This window comes from Corvus cornix, chromosome 4 (assembly GCF_000738735.6).
Source record: "Corvus cornix cornix isolate S_Up_H32 chromosome 4, ASM73873v5, whole genome shotgun sequence".
In the NCBI taxonomy this organism is placed as follows: Eukaryota; Metazoa; Chordata; class Aves; order Passeriformes; family Corvidae; genus Corvus; species Corvus cornix.
This window is the reverse complement of record NC_046334.1, coordinates 66,746,524-66,762,167: the sequence shown is the minus strand read 5'-3', so window position 1 is coordinate 66,762,167 and position 15,644 is coordinate 66,746,524. Positions and strand designations below refer to the sequence as shown.

General features: G+C 40.3%; 1 protein-coding gene across 4 annotated transcripts in view; it reads right to left on the bottom strand.

The window, feature by feature from the left end:
- Positions 1-15,644, bottom strand: part of CTBP1 (C-terminal binding protein 1) — a 236,084-nt gene that overhangs the window by 65,850 nt on the left and 154,590 nt on the right. The window lies entirely within an intron of this gene.

Sequence of the window (15,644 nt, the reverse complement as noted above, 5' to 3'; positions counted from 1 at the left end):
ATAAATCTCTGATTTTGCTCCCGGTGAGGGTCAGTGCCTCCTGCAGCTTCCCTGATCCGCCCTGAAGAGCCCCAGAACTAACCCCGCGGTCGGCGCCGCCGCGAGCGGGAGCAGCTCTTAGAGAAGGAGAGCGAATTGCCCCAATGCGGTGACCCAAAGGCTGCTCTGTCCCCCACGGACGTGCTCCCATCGCGCCCGCGTGGCCGCGGTCCCTCGGGGTCACCCCGCGCCCGCCATGCGCCTCCCCGCCCGAACAGCGGCGGCGGCGGCGGCCGACGCAAACCAAAGTGGTGGCGGCGCCCCCGCGGCCGCTGGGTCGGTTGACGGCAGCCCCGCCCGGGCGCGGTGAGGGAGCGGCGGCCGCCATAGCCCCGCCGCCTCTTGCTCCCGCTGCCTCCTGCCCCGTGGCTCTTTTCTCCTCAACGGCCGGAGCTCCGCTCCAGCCCCCCCAGAAACTTTCACTCTACTGCCACAGCCGCCCCCTCCTCCTTCCTAGCCGCGAGCGAGCAGCGGAGCCGCGGCCGTTCGCTCGTCCGTCCCCACCCACAGCCCAGCCCGCCAGCGAACATCCCTGCTCTGGGCTTTTCCAGAAATAAAACGATCGTTTCCTGTCAGCAAGCGGTCCCAGCAGTCCCTCAGGGACCCGAACCCCCTCTGATAAAGACAGGGACTCCTGGGTAGCAAACAAGAGCAATTCACTGGGAGATGGGACAGGGCTGTAGATTTTCCCTCGGGCTTTTCTGGGAGTTGGTTTGTCTATGAGCGGAATATTTGAACCCAGAGGTTATAAAGGGTGGTTTCAGCTTCCGAGTTGTGTGGATTTCAGGAATCCGTTCAGGACACAAGTCAAGGATTTTAACATACAGGCAGTCTTCAGCAGCTTGGCTCCAGCTCCCTAATAACTTGTTTTCCCCTATCATTTCCCAAGTAGTGTGTCCCTTTCACGGGATTATCCACCAGGATTGGGAGGTAACTCCCAGGACAAGTTTATGCAGCCTCTGACTTATCTTCATTTTCCTCCTGTATTCCTGGGAAAACCTTCTGTGGCTCAGCACAGACGCCTCAGACATCCCTCAAAGAACAGTTTCCCTAAATTCTCGCTGTGCATCACTAGAGCAGCATATAGCCAAGCACCTCATGTGGGGTTTGTATGAATAAATTTGGGTTTAATCACTTTAAAGTGGCTAACCACTTTACTGCCATTTATAGATGGTAACAAATATAAAAACACATACATATCAAAGCTCTGAGGAGAAAATAATTTTTTTTTTCTCCCTCACTGCTTCAGTTGTCATGTGGCAAAGTATCAGGAGTGAGCATTAGGGGGTCAAACGCGCTTAAACCACAAGAGAAGAATCTGTGAATACCAATATGGATATGAAAGAATCGCCAGAAAAAAAAATACTAGTAGAAAAGGAAAAAATCAGAAGTGAAATTAAGAATTCAGTTGCATTTTTTAATAGAGAAACATAAACAGATACAGGCACTGAGACCATGTCCTCGGTGGGGTTACATGACTGGGCAAATGTTTAGATCTAAACTGGAACTGCTGCTTCGGGGAGGGAGGAGAGTGTGGCGCAAAATATTATGACAAGGGGAGTGCTCTAAGTGAGGATAAGTTGGCATGATGAACAGATGGAGGATTCAATAACAGGAGGTTATTAATACTGCAGTTTGGTATTCTCTACGCTACTTCGTGAAGGGATTCATATGCTTGCTCTTTTTCCTTTCTGATTGTACAGAGACCTAACAAATACACACACTGTAGGGTAACGCTGGACTCAATCCTCTCCTGGCACTCTCATCACAAGTTCACGCTTCCTAGGAAAACATCATGGGCTGGATTCTCAGCTGATGCTGACTGGACCAACAGTGTTCCCTCCAGCAGCAGCAAGCTGAGTTGCACCTGCTGAAGGACAGAGGTTGTTATCTGACCCCATCTCCCCAGCCAAAAGGTCTCTCCACCCTGCTCTTCGACAGCTGCCACAAGGCACCTGCTCCACAGAATAAACTATGCAGACTCTCAGGATGAAAAAGAACGTGAAATAACTCAAGAGCAGTTGAGTTTTACACTACGGCTTGCACAGCTCTACAATACAAGTACATCCTCCACAAAGCCTAACAATCCCTATCTTATCGCATTTGGGCACTGCTGTTAACTGCAACCTTTTTTTTTTAACAGCAGTGTAACACAGCTGAGTGTCTTCTGTGCCCTGAACTAAGAATTATGGCATTTTTCAAAGCCCCTAAACTGTTTCTTGGCTCCGTAAGAGTCAGCTGGAGGAGTACATGTGCTGCAGAGCAAATACATTGTTTTAAGCGTATCTGTTAACAGCCACATGTATAATTTAAGTACAACTTTTATTCCCCTCAGAATGTTCAATCATAAGGGCGTGACCTTGGGCTTTCACAAATTCAGTGCATTAGGATTCACTATCATTAGCAGATGTGACTTTGAAGATATTGAAAAAGGAAGTTTTGCTCTTTTATCCTCTAAGCAATGAGCCAAGATATATGTTGAATGTTTTCTGAAGTGAATAGTGGGGTTTGACAATTTTCTTACAAGAAGATACTGCTATTGTGTGCTTATAGATTTTCTTTGGTTTGTCACAGTCATGCGTGCTGGTTCTTTCATGCATGATTTTGCTTTGTTATCAAACAGACGTCATTCATTGTAACAGTTTTTAAAGCCATAAATTTAAAACCTTTATGCATTTTTAATCAAAATGCAAGATTATGTTTCAATGGAATATCTTAACTTTTGTCAACAGTAAATCTTGTAGATGCTATTAGGAGATCCTAGGAGAGATTTATGTCAGAAGAATGGTTGGATAAAGCAGGCCCAACACTTAACCTGTATCCAAAATAGATCCTTTAAATGTATAATCAAACTAAGTCAATTCAATTTATCTAAAATCTGGAAAGAAAACTTTGTTTGGATTTAAATATTTCCTTAATTCTTTCACTTAGATTCTAAAAAGCATTTGTTTATATAACACAGAGAGATCAGCCTACTTTGATTTTGCAATCGCGTATTTTAATTACAGCTTCTTTTTTTTCAGTTATAACTTCCTCTGAATGAAACTTCCCACTGCAAGAAGTTAATGCTTTCTGGTTCATGTGGAAGTCATTTTGGAGAAAAATTTTCAGCAGGTTCTGGGGGGAAAATGGGAAAAAAAGAATAATTGACTAAAGGGAACCACCTCATCTTTAAGAAATGGTGGTCATTGCAAGCATGAAATAAAATAGAGGACCTTCATCTACTGTTAGAAAGAAGGTGAAGGATCAAAGTAGTAGATTAAAGTTCCACTTAATGAAGAAGTAGTTCAGCTGTGTCAAACATTCAAAGTCATTTCTGAAATGCCAAATGTGCATTGCTCCTTTCTCAGAATGGAACAGCTCTACTAGCTCTATGCTGGAAATACAAAGTGAAAAAGCTTATAGTGTGCTGAATGAGTGGAAGAATAGATTCCCTTCAAACCACTGAGCACAAAAAACCTCTCTCCTCTGATGTTATCTGTATTAAGTGACTAAGGGATTTTCTTCGTGATCTCACCCTCTTCACACAAGTGCTAAAAACATAAGAACCAGGGTGGAATTAAATCCTCTGCATTTTCTGGTTGTTGTGAAATGAGACATATTATTTTCTATCTAGTCAGGAGGAGTTAACAGACCATCTCCAGGATGGTCTGTGTTCTGGCTGAAGTGAAAAAGAAGATAGAGCTGAACAGCAGAAGAAACCTATTGAGAACCATTAGTGGATGTCAGCCATTGTCCATCTGTTCACAGTGGAATAAATCCAGACCTGAAGGAACAACTGCAACCTACCCCATATGGCTTGCTCCCTTCTGCGCTGGCAGGGCTTCTTTGGGGATTTGACATTGGATGAGGTAAAGGAGAAGAGGCGCAATCTGTGTTCCCAGGAATGAACAGCCAATTAACATGAAAGGACAAAAAACGGGTTAGTGACCCGGGGAAGGTTTTCTCCTCCTCACCTTTCTGAAATCGTGGAGCTCATTCAAACTGTGTAAGTCACAGACATACTATGCTGAGGGTCCTGCTATTAAAAATTTACTTTTAGCTACTGACAAAATTCTGTGGGCAGTGGATAGCCCCTCGGTTGACAATACCATGGATCCAGTTGTCTCCCAAAGTGTTAAAGAAGGCGTTTAGAATATATTACCCTCACATTCCATTAAAAATTATAATGTGCTATGCTTTTAACATAATGAACCAGCATAACAACGTTCTGCATTTACTTTTATAGAACTGGATTATTGAGTAGTAATTTACTTCTCAAGTTTTAAATCAGTCTGGGCCTCATGAAGCAAAGTGCTATTTTTTAGACGATTAAGGGAAGTAGGCTCTGGCATATGCAGAATAGTTATGAAACCTGACTGTCTCTTTAAAATTATAATGAAAACCAGATACTCTTTATGATGCTGCATTCTGCATGCAAAATTGAGATCTACATATTAAGGCCAACTGAAGGGATCAAAACCCACAAGTCTGTAGTAGATTCAATAACCTGTTTGGTGGTAGTAATTTCACATGTAATATGGAGCATAATGAACCATCCGGTGGCCAACCAGTGGATGTCCTGAGTGAACTTGCTACTGTGGGTGTGTTTTACTGGGCTGCAATGCCATTTGCACTCTACTATTCTCCACCTCCTCTTGAGTTCTAACATGCTTGGCATCTTATTTTTGTCAAAGTTGCACAACAAGCAGTCAGGGAAAAAAGCAAAAGTTGTATCAGAGATAGTTTTCAAGTTCCCAAACAATTATATTTGCATTTATGAACATCATTCATTCACTAGGTGGCATAGAAAGCATCATACTTCCTTGTTTCAAACACACACTACAAAACTGAGGATGCCTTCAAGAAAAATAAACACGTATGAAATCAAAGCCACATCTCATTAAGCATTTAGCTAGAGACCTTGCTCTGAAACTAAGCACAAGTCTTACCTGTCTGAGAAAACAGCAAAGATATTAAAGGATGAAAAAAGCAGAACAGTGTTACATGAAAATGTCCATTTGCTGTCAAGGCACAACGACGCACTGGGATTAGGTACATTTATGACATTGAAATGAACTCTCTTGCTTTGTCAAATTTACTCGGGATGATGATAAGTTACCAGGCTTGAATTTCATCCTCTTCCAAATTGAGCACTTCTCTGTACCACCATGAAATACTGCACTACCAGCACTCCACTATCACCTACTGCTAAGATAAGAGTGGTTCATTAGTGAGCAAAAAGTGACCTCTAGTGAATCACCACAGCAGCTCCTGATACACACAGAACCTCCCTGGCTGTCCCTGACTGATCACATCTCCATCCAATTAAAATCTGTTAATGCTGCACCCCAACACCAGTCAGCAGCTGCACCCCATCAGTCAAGCACTTCAGGTACCTTCAGTAACCCACACTGTGCACAGCAGCTGTAACAAGCAACAGAAGACACTGGCACATTGAAAAACCTGAACACATTTGCCTGAACACAGTAAAACCTGCCTACTCATAACTGTTAGATAATTTAACAGACTACAACAAAACATGCAAGCTCTATGTGGATATTAAAAATATTTAATTTAATTTAAAAAGTAGTATATCCAGAGATTTGTAAACAAAATGAGAAAAACATCCTATTAAATATGTAAAAATAATACCAATGTTAGTGATCTTTGTACTCTAAGAAAACGGGAAAATCAGAGTAGAGAAAAACAGTAAGCAAAGAGATGGGCAGTGAAAATCAATTCCATATTTACAACATATGGAACAATATACAGGCTAGGCAATCCATTACAGTGAATGGTTGATGGGTTTAGAATAGTAAAAAGAAACTAGCAAGGTTTCATGTGTAAAACACACACTCCATTAGCCAGAGAAACACATTCCATGTTCTCTGTCTCCATATAGCTGGTGACACACTAATATTTTTAACCTTCTCCTAATACGTGTATCTTTTTCTAACAAACATTTATGGGAGGTTATTGAGAAGCACACCTTTTTTCTTTTATTAAACCAAAATACTCTTGTGCATCTTTTTTACTTCTTATTCTCAAGACTTAAAACTGAATAGCTGAAAAGTAAACTGCAAGAAATCCTTATCCCTATGCCAGACATGCAAGATACAATTCAGATGTGTAAAGGACATCAATTTATGTGATGACTTACACAGTGATGTGGGAAAAAAATATTGAAAAATATTGAAAAAGCTCCCTTTGTATTGCTGAATAATGTAAAGAGAGCAGCGTGTTCTCCTAGCAATATACTACTTATATTCATGTAACACAGAATTTCACTACAGAAGCAAAGGCGATTCAAAGAGGTGATAATCAGTATCAACAGATTTACTGCTGTTTGAGCTGATCTTTACTGCCAAATACCCTGACTTACAGACTAAGGCAGCACTGAGCATTATGATAGGATGGTATTATTTAAAGATTAATGGATAAACTTTTCAAAGGCCTTATCATATTACAAGAAGAAGATACTGCAAAGAGAACACATCTCATGAAAATGTTTGCTAAATCACTGTCTTTTTAACGGTTCAACTCCTCTACACAGGAAAACACCATCTGACAGAGATGTTTTGTTCAATTTGTATCACAGCAAAGCACAACTCTGGTCCTACAAGTGTCTTCTGGGAACTCCATCATCTCACAACAACCATTACTCTCGACAGCAGGATCACTGGTGTAATTTTAAAGACAGTTCTTATTGTGCCAGGCAGGCATTGGCAAGGTGGCTGAGCTGACACATCTGCAGCATTTGTGATTCATGGTGGCACTGTGGAAAGCCCACAAAGAGTTCATCCTGAGCTGTAAACAGAACCGTTTGAGATCACTGACTGCAACCATTAACCCAGCTCTGCCAAGGCCAACATTGAACCATGTCCCCAGGTGCCACATCTACATGTCTTTTAAATACCTCCAAGGACAGTGACTCAACCACTGCCCTGGGCAGCCTGTTCCAATGTTTGATCACCCATTCCCTGAAGAAATTTTTCCTAATATCCAATCTAAACTTCCCTGGCACAACCTGAAGCCACTTCCTCTTGTCATATCACTTGTCCAGGTCCTTCCTTCATCCCCCAAGTGAGTCACCCTGTCATGGAAGGACATCGGGTTGGTCAAGCAGGACCTGCCTTTCTTAAAGCCCAGACTGACAGGTCTGTAGTTCCCAGATCCTCCTTCTGGCTCTTCTGGTAGATGGGTGTCATATTTGCAAACCTCCAGTCTCCTGCAACCTCCCCAGTGAGCCAGGACTGCTGGGAAATGATATAAAGTGGCTTGCAGAGCAAAACAAAAGGCATTAAAATAAATTCTGTGACAGTTTTGAAAGGTAAATTTCCTAGAACAGAGTATTGAGTAGAAAAGGACTTGGAACATTATGTACCTTTTGAAAGCAGTTTCAATTAATGCACACCATGTTGCATACCTTGCTTTTTTCATTTTTTTTTTCATTTATTTCATCAAGATGATTACTTGGTTTCTTAACATATGCTGTCTTTTTCATGAAGCAGGGTGTCATACACTGCTTTTATGTAATGAACTATTATTTTCCACTACACTGATGTTCCATCTGAACTACAAGATCACAAGTAACACAATAAACATTAAAAATCTGCAACACTGATGCAATCAACAATTTTTAAGCTTTAATTTTTATCATGTAATTCCAAGGAAAATCTTAAGGTATAAAAAAGCCTATTTTTTTCCTTCAAATTCTTACGGTTTCTTTGGGCCCTATATGATTATATGAATAGCTGAAGAGTCAGTGATATCAGAATACTCTTTTATTAATTCTTATTATTTTATGTATCTGGAAGAATGATCACAGTACAGGCTTGTACATCACCATGGGAAGAAGAAAGTTCAGCAGACATAGACAAAAAGGGAAATATTTCCATGCAAACAGATTGGGTTCTTAATTAAAATGATTTGATACGCCTTATGAACAGTGCAAGTTATATCACAGATGATGAAGTTACCTTAGGAAAAATGTACTTTAAATTAACTACTGGAGGCTAAAGACAACTGAGCTGTAATAATAAGTAAATGTATATAGATAAGGTATAAATAATTAATTCGCTTTTCCTGAAAGACCTGAAAACAAATGGGAACATGCTGTATATCGCTGTACTGTGCTGATCTCTGACTGAAGTGGCTTCCAAGACCCATGACCCAGAAAGGTTAAAGTTTGTGTCTTTCCCAGAGGCTGCACCTCTATGATTAACATTACAGAGATGCACACATCAGAAAGAACTATCACAAGAGAGGAATGAACAATAATTCATGGAGATAATAAATAGTCGAAGGAGAAAAAAAAAACAACCCTACTTTGGTTCAGTGAGTATTTTGAATGTTTTTCCTTTTATGCATTATAACTGTAACTTTTACCAAATACCAAGTACTGAAAGGGATGATTTGTTTGTTTCTTGAGGTTTCACAGTCACAAGCAGAATTAAGTGTGCCCAGTCTATTCCTGAATCTTTCCTGACATGAGATTTCAAATGGTACTGAAATCTATGGATGTTTCTAGATGTAGACAGATGTCTGAGAGGCCATAGGCTGAGGTCATCAAACTCATCTCATCTGTGACCTAAGCTTAGTCTCTTGGCTCTCTTAAAAAAAAAAAGGGAGGGTGGGAGGGAAGGGAAATGATGGAAGGGAAAGGACACCAAAGAAATTGTTTGCTAATTTATCTACAAATTTTTTCTAGTTAACTTTAATAGCACAGGCACAGTTCGGTAACATAAGGCCAAGATGATGCACATTGAGAAAATATATAATATATACTTGTTCATCTATCATTAACTGCTCCTCACAGACTAATTATTGTTTATGGCATTATTAGTAGTCAACTGTCTGTTATTTTCTGCACATCTAACCAACCAGATTTTCAAGAACTCACATTTAAATCTCATTTCAAAAGCCATTTTACTGCACTGAGTTAAATTGCTTAAATTCATATGTATTTTACATAAACCTTCATTTATCAACAAACAGCTCAATTTCTTGGTTCTTGAAACATTCAAAGAAAAAAAAGTACCACGCTGATGCTGACATCATTTTGGCTGCTTAAGGGAAGATAAAATTGGGTCTCTCAAAGCTGCAGGCAAAATACTACAATGGATAACAAATATTCCTTGTGTATACATGATTGGAACGGCTGTCTCCATTGGGCGCTGACCGTACATTGTGGAGCACAGAATGGATTCAGAGAATATTTTATTGTTAGAGTCAGTTCATGTGGACATGCAGTATTCAAACAGTTTGTTTTACAATCACTGCTACCTGCTCCCTGACCCCAGAGATGCCTTCTTGCTTAAAACAACCATCAAACCTTCAAAACACTACAGAAATCCACCATGTAAATACATACATATACTCGTGGAACAGGGGTTTCTTTTTAGAAAAAAAGATACAGTGACAGCAAATTTTCTAAATCGTTTTCCCTCTGATGGCTGCAGGGTAGTCTAAATTTTTACATATAATCCACTGTTAGGATCAACACTGTTTCTGTTCTGCTCTTAGAAAAAAAGAGGAAAGGAGAAAAGAGGTTTTGCACAGGAGCATTAATAGTTCCACTTGCCCTGTGGCAAATGGGGAAAATATGTCAATGTGAATTACTGTACTGTCTCCATGGATCAAGATTTCTCTTAGTGCTTTCAAAATTCCACTAACAGAAACAATTGCTAAGAGCATTTGCTACTTGGCCTGCTACGCTGGAATAAAATAAGACCCTAGGATCAACTAATGCTAAAATATTATCTTTTATATTGATTTTCTCTCCCTACATTAACTGAGGAAAAAACCAGCTAAATAATTTCAGCTGGAAGAAGAGTCTATTGCTCTCACAAGGACATCCAAAGAACTTAAATAATCAAGATAATTCCAAAATAGATTTTTGAGCAGCTTACTCCATCAGAAATGTAAGAATATCGCAGTATAATTCTACTTCTTTCTGACCCAAACAAGTTGTACTCTATATTTGACTCACTACATGGTTACAGTGGGGAATGCAACATCTCTCTCTACAGAAACCAAGCACACCCACACAGATGCATTAGAAAAAAAAATTCTAATTGTGTGCAGCTCTGCATGCACATTCAGATTTGAAAGAGTGAGCCAAATACCAATAAAGAGATTCCAAGTCCATTTTCTCTACTGGAAGGCTACTTTATGGGGGTTTTATTAAATTCTTTTTTTAACATCTTTTTCCTAGCACTAGATTATGGTCTCAATTAATTAATAAAGTACAGTTGTTGAAATTCTTGGGTCATTGGGGAGATCTGGTACGAAAATTTATTTCTAAACTCGATCTGGCCAATAAGAATGAACAACGAATGAAATCCAGACACTGTGTATTTACACAGTGTTGATTATTTCTACCAAATAGCAAATTATTTTCATCAGAAAGTAATAATCTTAATTCTTATACTACATTCATCAGCAGGATTCATAAATATCTAACATATTCATCTAAGGCAACCATAAAGATGCAACAAATTAGAGCTTTGCAGGATGTCTGAGTTCGCACTACTGAAATTCTGGTTTAAGAAGTTAGTGCTACATAAGGCTGATAAAAACAAACACATATTAAAAGGATTATAATTGGTTATCTTAGGACACATTTTTCAAGGAAAAACTCTCTCAGTAAAGATGTTTCTACTGGGTATTTGTCATCATCTTCACCAACAATGTGAACATAACTAGAAAATCTTTGCAAAAATGACTATGAACATCATAAAACCAATAATAACTGACTAAAAAATAATAGCAAAAGTGCAATCACGCAGTCATTTTGGATCACAGATAAATAAACAAAACATGCTTTAATAAATCCAAGATGGAAAGCTTTGCCATTACAAAAGACTACTGTCATGCTGACAGGGTAGGGAATTAGAGCCTTAAAAGGGATGTGCAACTGTGTGGGCTCCAAGAACCACACCTCGACATGAGGAAGTAGTGTTTGCCTTGAAAAAATTGTTAAATTCAAGTATGGAGGAAATTTTTGCCATTGTGGACAGGATTACCAACATTATAAATAGTGAACTGCTGCTGCCAGCAGCATCCATATTCTGTATGGGTGAAAGGCTGCAAAAAGAAAAACTCAATGCCAGAGAAAAAAATGCCTGAAGAACATTGTGTACTCAGATTGCAAAAAAAAACCTGAGAGATATCATGATTATACTTTGCAGGGAGAAACACCAGACACTAAAAGTCTGCGTATTCTTACAGGAAGACATAATAACACCAAGCAGCTTAGAAGCTGATTCAAAAATCTGTATTTTCTAGCTTTTTTTGTTGTTGTTGTTCAAGTGGATGTTACTGACTATACTATAAAGGTTATGGTGATGTCTTTACCTCCTGTAAGCCGCAAATGCCTTTCTGAAAGATCAGTCTAATAAAACATTTGGGGCTGAACTGTATCAGGTATGTACATGATACAAAGAGGTTTGAGGTAACCTGGAAATTCCTTGTTGATCCTACACTTCAGGGAGTTACAGCTCCAAAAACTTGAAGTTGACTAATGGTTGGTCACTGCTCCACTCCCTCTAGGAATGAACAGAACAGATGAGCTGTCTCTCACAGAGCATCATCTCCTGATATCAGTCTCTCCCTGCTCCTGACATCCATTAACAAGAAGCAATTACTAAGAAGTTGTGATGAAGAGGGAAGTCTTACCATAAACCAGCTGATTTCCAGGAGAGAGCTCATGGTGATCCCACTGAGAGCACCACAGACAAGAGGAGAAGACATTTCAACTGGGTTTCAGCAAGAAGCCCCACAAAGCATGGGAAACACTGAACTCGGGGACTTTCAGTTCTAAATTAATAACAAGTTCTTCTTACTGCCATTAAATAATTGAAATAGTTTGGGGCTCGTGCACTTGTGTACCCAAGTGCACCAAAATGGGATGTTTGGAGACCCGCGATGAATAAACAGATCACGGTGCTGGGTACTCAAAGCACAGTCTGGAATGAGCTGGAGTTTGTGGCACCTTCATCACGCCACACAGGGAATGCTGCTGGCAGGAATGTCCTCAGTCAGATAATGCCAATGAGTCCTGAAGGACCAACACTGCTGCCTTGCTCAGATTTAGCTAAGTCACTGCTTCTCTAAACATGTTTTCTCTCATGCACTGCAAGACTATTCTTGTATCTGTCAAGCAGAACTGGATGCTGCCCATCAATTTTTGGTATTTAACTTGCTGACATCCTAACTGATGACACAGCTTAGACTTTTCCATTCAGTTTGCAAAAAGTTGCACAAGACAGAGCCTAGAGGAATTCTGCTAGAAGTAGCCTTTGTAAGGGAACAGAAGCGCCTCAAAACTGGGAGAAATTAGAAGGATTAATGCACTAGCCAAGATTTGGGAAACATACTATCAGTTCCTGCTTCTGTCACCAGTCTTCTATCAACCTTGTCAGTATCCAGGTTCCTCATCTTTAAAATATGTATAGTATTTGCTTATTAAACACTCATGCTTGCTGTCAGAGCAAATCCATAAAATATTCAGACATCCCACTACAACTGAGGAGTCGTTCTCCATATGACTAACAAGACCTAGGAGAGGCACACATTCATCCATGGTGTTGATCTCAGCTGTGTTAGCAATGTGCCATCATTCTGGTTCCACAGTGGATATGGTAAAGATTAGATAGTGCTATCCTATAAAGAAATATCCTATAACAATCTGTAGGAGGCTGACTATCCAACCTGCAGTGTGCACTCCCCCCAGTTTGTCTGGTGTCCATGAACACAGGTCCCCCTATGGCCAATTAACTGCAGTTCCTACCTACTGCTAAAAAAAAGATACAATATAAACTTGAAGGTCTGTAAAGTTACATTTGTTTTGATACACCTACTGTGTTTTGAAAGCACCACATCAGCATCCCACTGAATCATATTTTAACATATTTTTTGTTGACTTTTATTAGAGCTGAACATTTTACTATTACACAAAGAACAGAGCTGATGAGAGAGGAGTGGTCCTTTCTAAGGTAGATAAACTTGGCAGGTCAAGAATAAGATAAAAACCTTGCTTTCATTTTAAAACAAAAATCCAATTAGGAAGCTAAACTGTAAAAATTGCAATAAGAATTCTGTTGGGCAAAACCTTGAAAGATCACCAAAACAGTAATAAATTAATCATGGAGTATGGAAAGGAGAAATTAAGATCAATAGAAAATGTATTCATGTCTTGCTAAAGCATTTACACCACCAAAAAAAACTACTGTTGTTAGAATCAAGAAAAGACTGTCAACCCCAGTGTGGTTTATACATTTATTTTTTAATGCCAGATATACCTATGTTGTACAGAAGAACTAAACACAGTGTAAGACAATCCTGCTTCCTATGAGATGGCTATCTCAGCTCTCAGCTCTTAGCAATCTGTGTAACTGTACTCCAATCACAACCATATTCATCAATAATAGATGTCAGTGCCTCCATCTGCCTGTGCTCTCCTCTCATCCTTAATTTTTACCCAGCAAAGACCTGCATGTGTTTAACTCACCATGCCCTGTGCCATGGACTCAGGTCCAGACACACAGATCCTCTGAATCCAGCTTAAACCAAAATCTGCCACAAAGTTGGCTCCTCATTCCTCCCCCACAAGGCTACTATTACTTGCACAAAACACTTCTAGAATTAAAAAAATAATCAAGTCTTTTCCTGGAACCTGAGAAGCACAATACACACCACTTCTGCAATAGTTGCAGCATATGAAGTGTGAACTCCACATTGGCCTAAAGTTTCCACAATCAATTTAGCTTGAAAACAGCATTTTTCTGTTTTCCAATCTATTTGGAACACTGAGAAGTCTTTTTTTCCTTTATGGACCAAGCCTTGATGTTCCTGAAATCAATGAAGATTTGCCATCCAAGTATGCAAGATCTCCACATGCTAAGACAAATTTCCAATTCAATCTTTAACTATTTACTACATAAAACAACATTAACACAAGCTAATTTTTGCTTCTCAGAGCTCTTAAAATAATTACGAACGTGAAACAACAATCACTGTTATTCAGATGATAATTTTCAGAATGTTAAACTGAAAGACTAGAGGGATTCAATTAAACATTTAATGTAGAGGACAGGACAGTTGAGTGTGCCAAAATAAACTTCAGCTCACAGCTGTACTAAAACTTTGAAAGATTTTCAGTAAAATAAATCCATATTTTATTTAAATGCTTGCTACAGCTATTGGAATAACATATGCCATCATAAAATAAATGTTTAAATCAGTACTGTACCCTGGCCTGGATAATGCCTGCCTTAAAATCAACTCTCTTGGTAACTCATTCTGATTTTTAGCAAAATACAGATAGTAAGAACAACCTTTTACTACACATTCTCTTAGCTAAACTCTCTCTCCCATTACAAATTAGCTATAGGCAAGATGATAGGGAAAAAAATGCCAGCTATAAACAGGCAGTTATAGAAATGAAAAATTGGCATGTTTGCTGACATCAGTCTCAGAAAGCAGAAGGGGATGATTTCTGCCATGGAATAATCTTTTCCAGGAATATCCCTGTGAACTCCAGAGCTTGGTGCTCCTGCAGCCAGCCTGCCACAAGGATTTACCCATTTGCCCATGGTCAAGTGAGGGCAGCAAAGTTGTGTGGACTTGTCTCATCCTTCCACAAGGGCTAAGCAGAACCTGACACCTTGCTCAAATTTCAGACCTTAACTAATGATTAGTTAATATAAGCTCTCAATTTCCCTGAATGGTGAAAGAGCTTCCCAGAGAAGGGTGTTAATAAGTTTAATGGGGGGAATAAAATCTCCATTGGCTTTGTCCTACACTTCTGACTCTCCTTTAGCAGGCACAATGTAAATCTGTTCTCAGTGAAGGCCTCGAACAGTGAATGCAGTGGAGAATGGGCTGAGAGCAGTCCTGGGGAGAAGGACTTTGGGGTGCTGGTGGGTGAGAAGCTCTACATGGCCTGGCCATGTGCACTCACAGCCCAGAAACCACCTGTGTGCGGGGCTGCATCCAAAGCAGAGTGGGCAGATCGAGGGAGGGGATTCTCCCCCTCTGCTCCACTCTGGTGAGACCCCACCTAGAGAGCTGTGTCCACCTCTGGGCCCCCAACATGAGCACAACATGGATCTGCTGGAGCAAGTCCAGAGGAGGCCACAAAGGTGATCAGAGGGCTGGAGCACCTCTGCTGTGGGGACAGGCTGAGACAGATGGGGTTGTCCTGCCTGGAGAAAAGAAGGCTCCGGGGACACCTTGGAACACCTTTCAGTGACTAAAGGGGCTTCAAGAAATCTGGAGAGCGACTTCTGACAAGGCCATGGAGTGACAGGACAAGGGGGAAGGGCTTCACACTGACAGAGAGCAGGTTTAGACTAGATATAAGGAAGAAATTATTTACTGTGAGGGTGGTAAGATTCTGCAGCAGGTTGCCCAGAGAAGCTGTGTCTGCCCCATCCCTGGAAGTGTTCAAGGCCAGGCTGGATGGAGCTTTGAGCAGCCTGGTCTGGTGGAAGGTGTCCCTGCCCATGGCAGGGGTGTTGGAACACAATGATCTTTAAGGTCCCTTCCAACCCCCACCATTCTGTTATTCTATAAACTAAACAATAAGAAACACAGCCAAGTTTTGAAATCTGGAGATA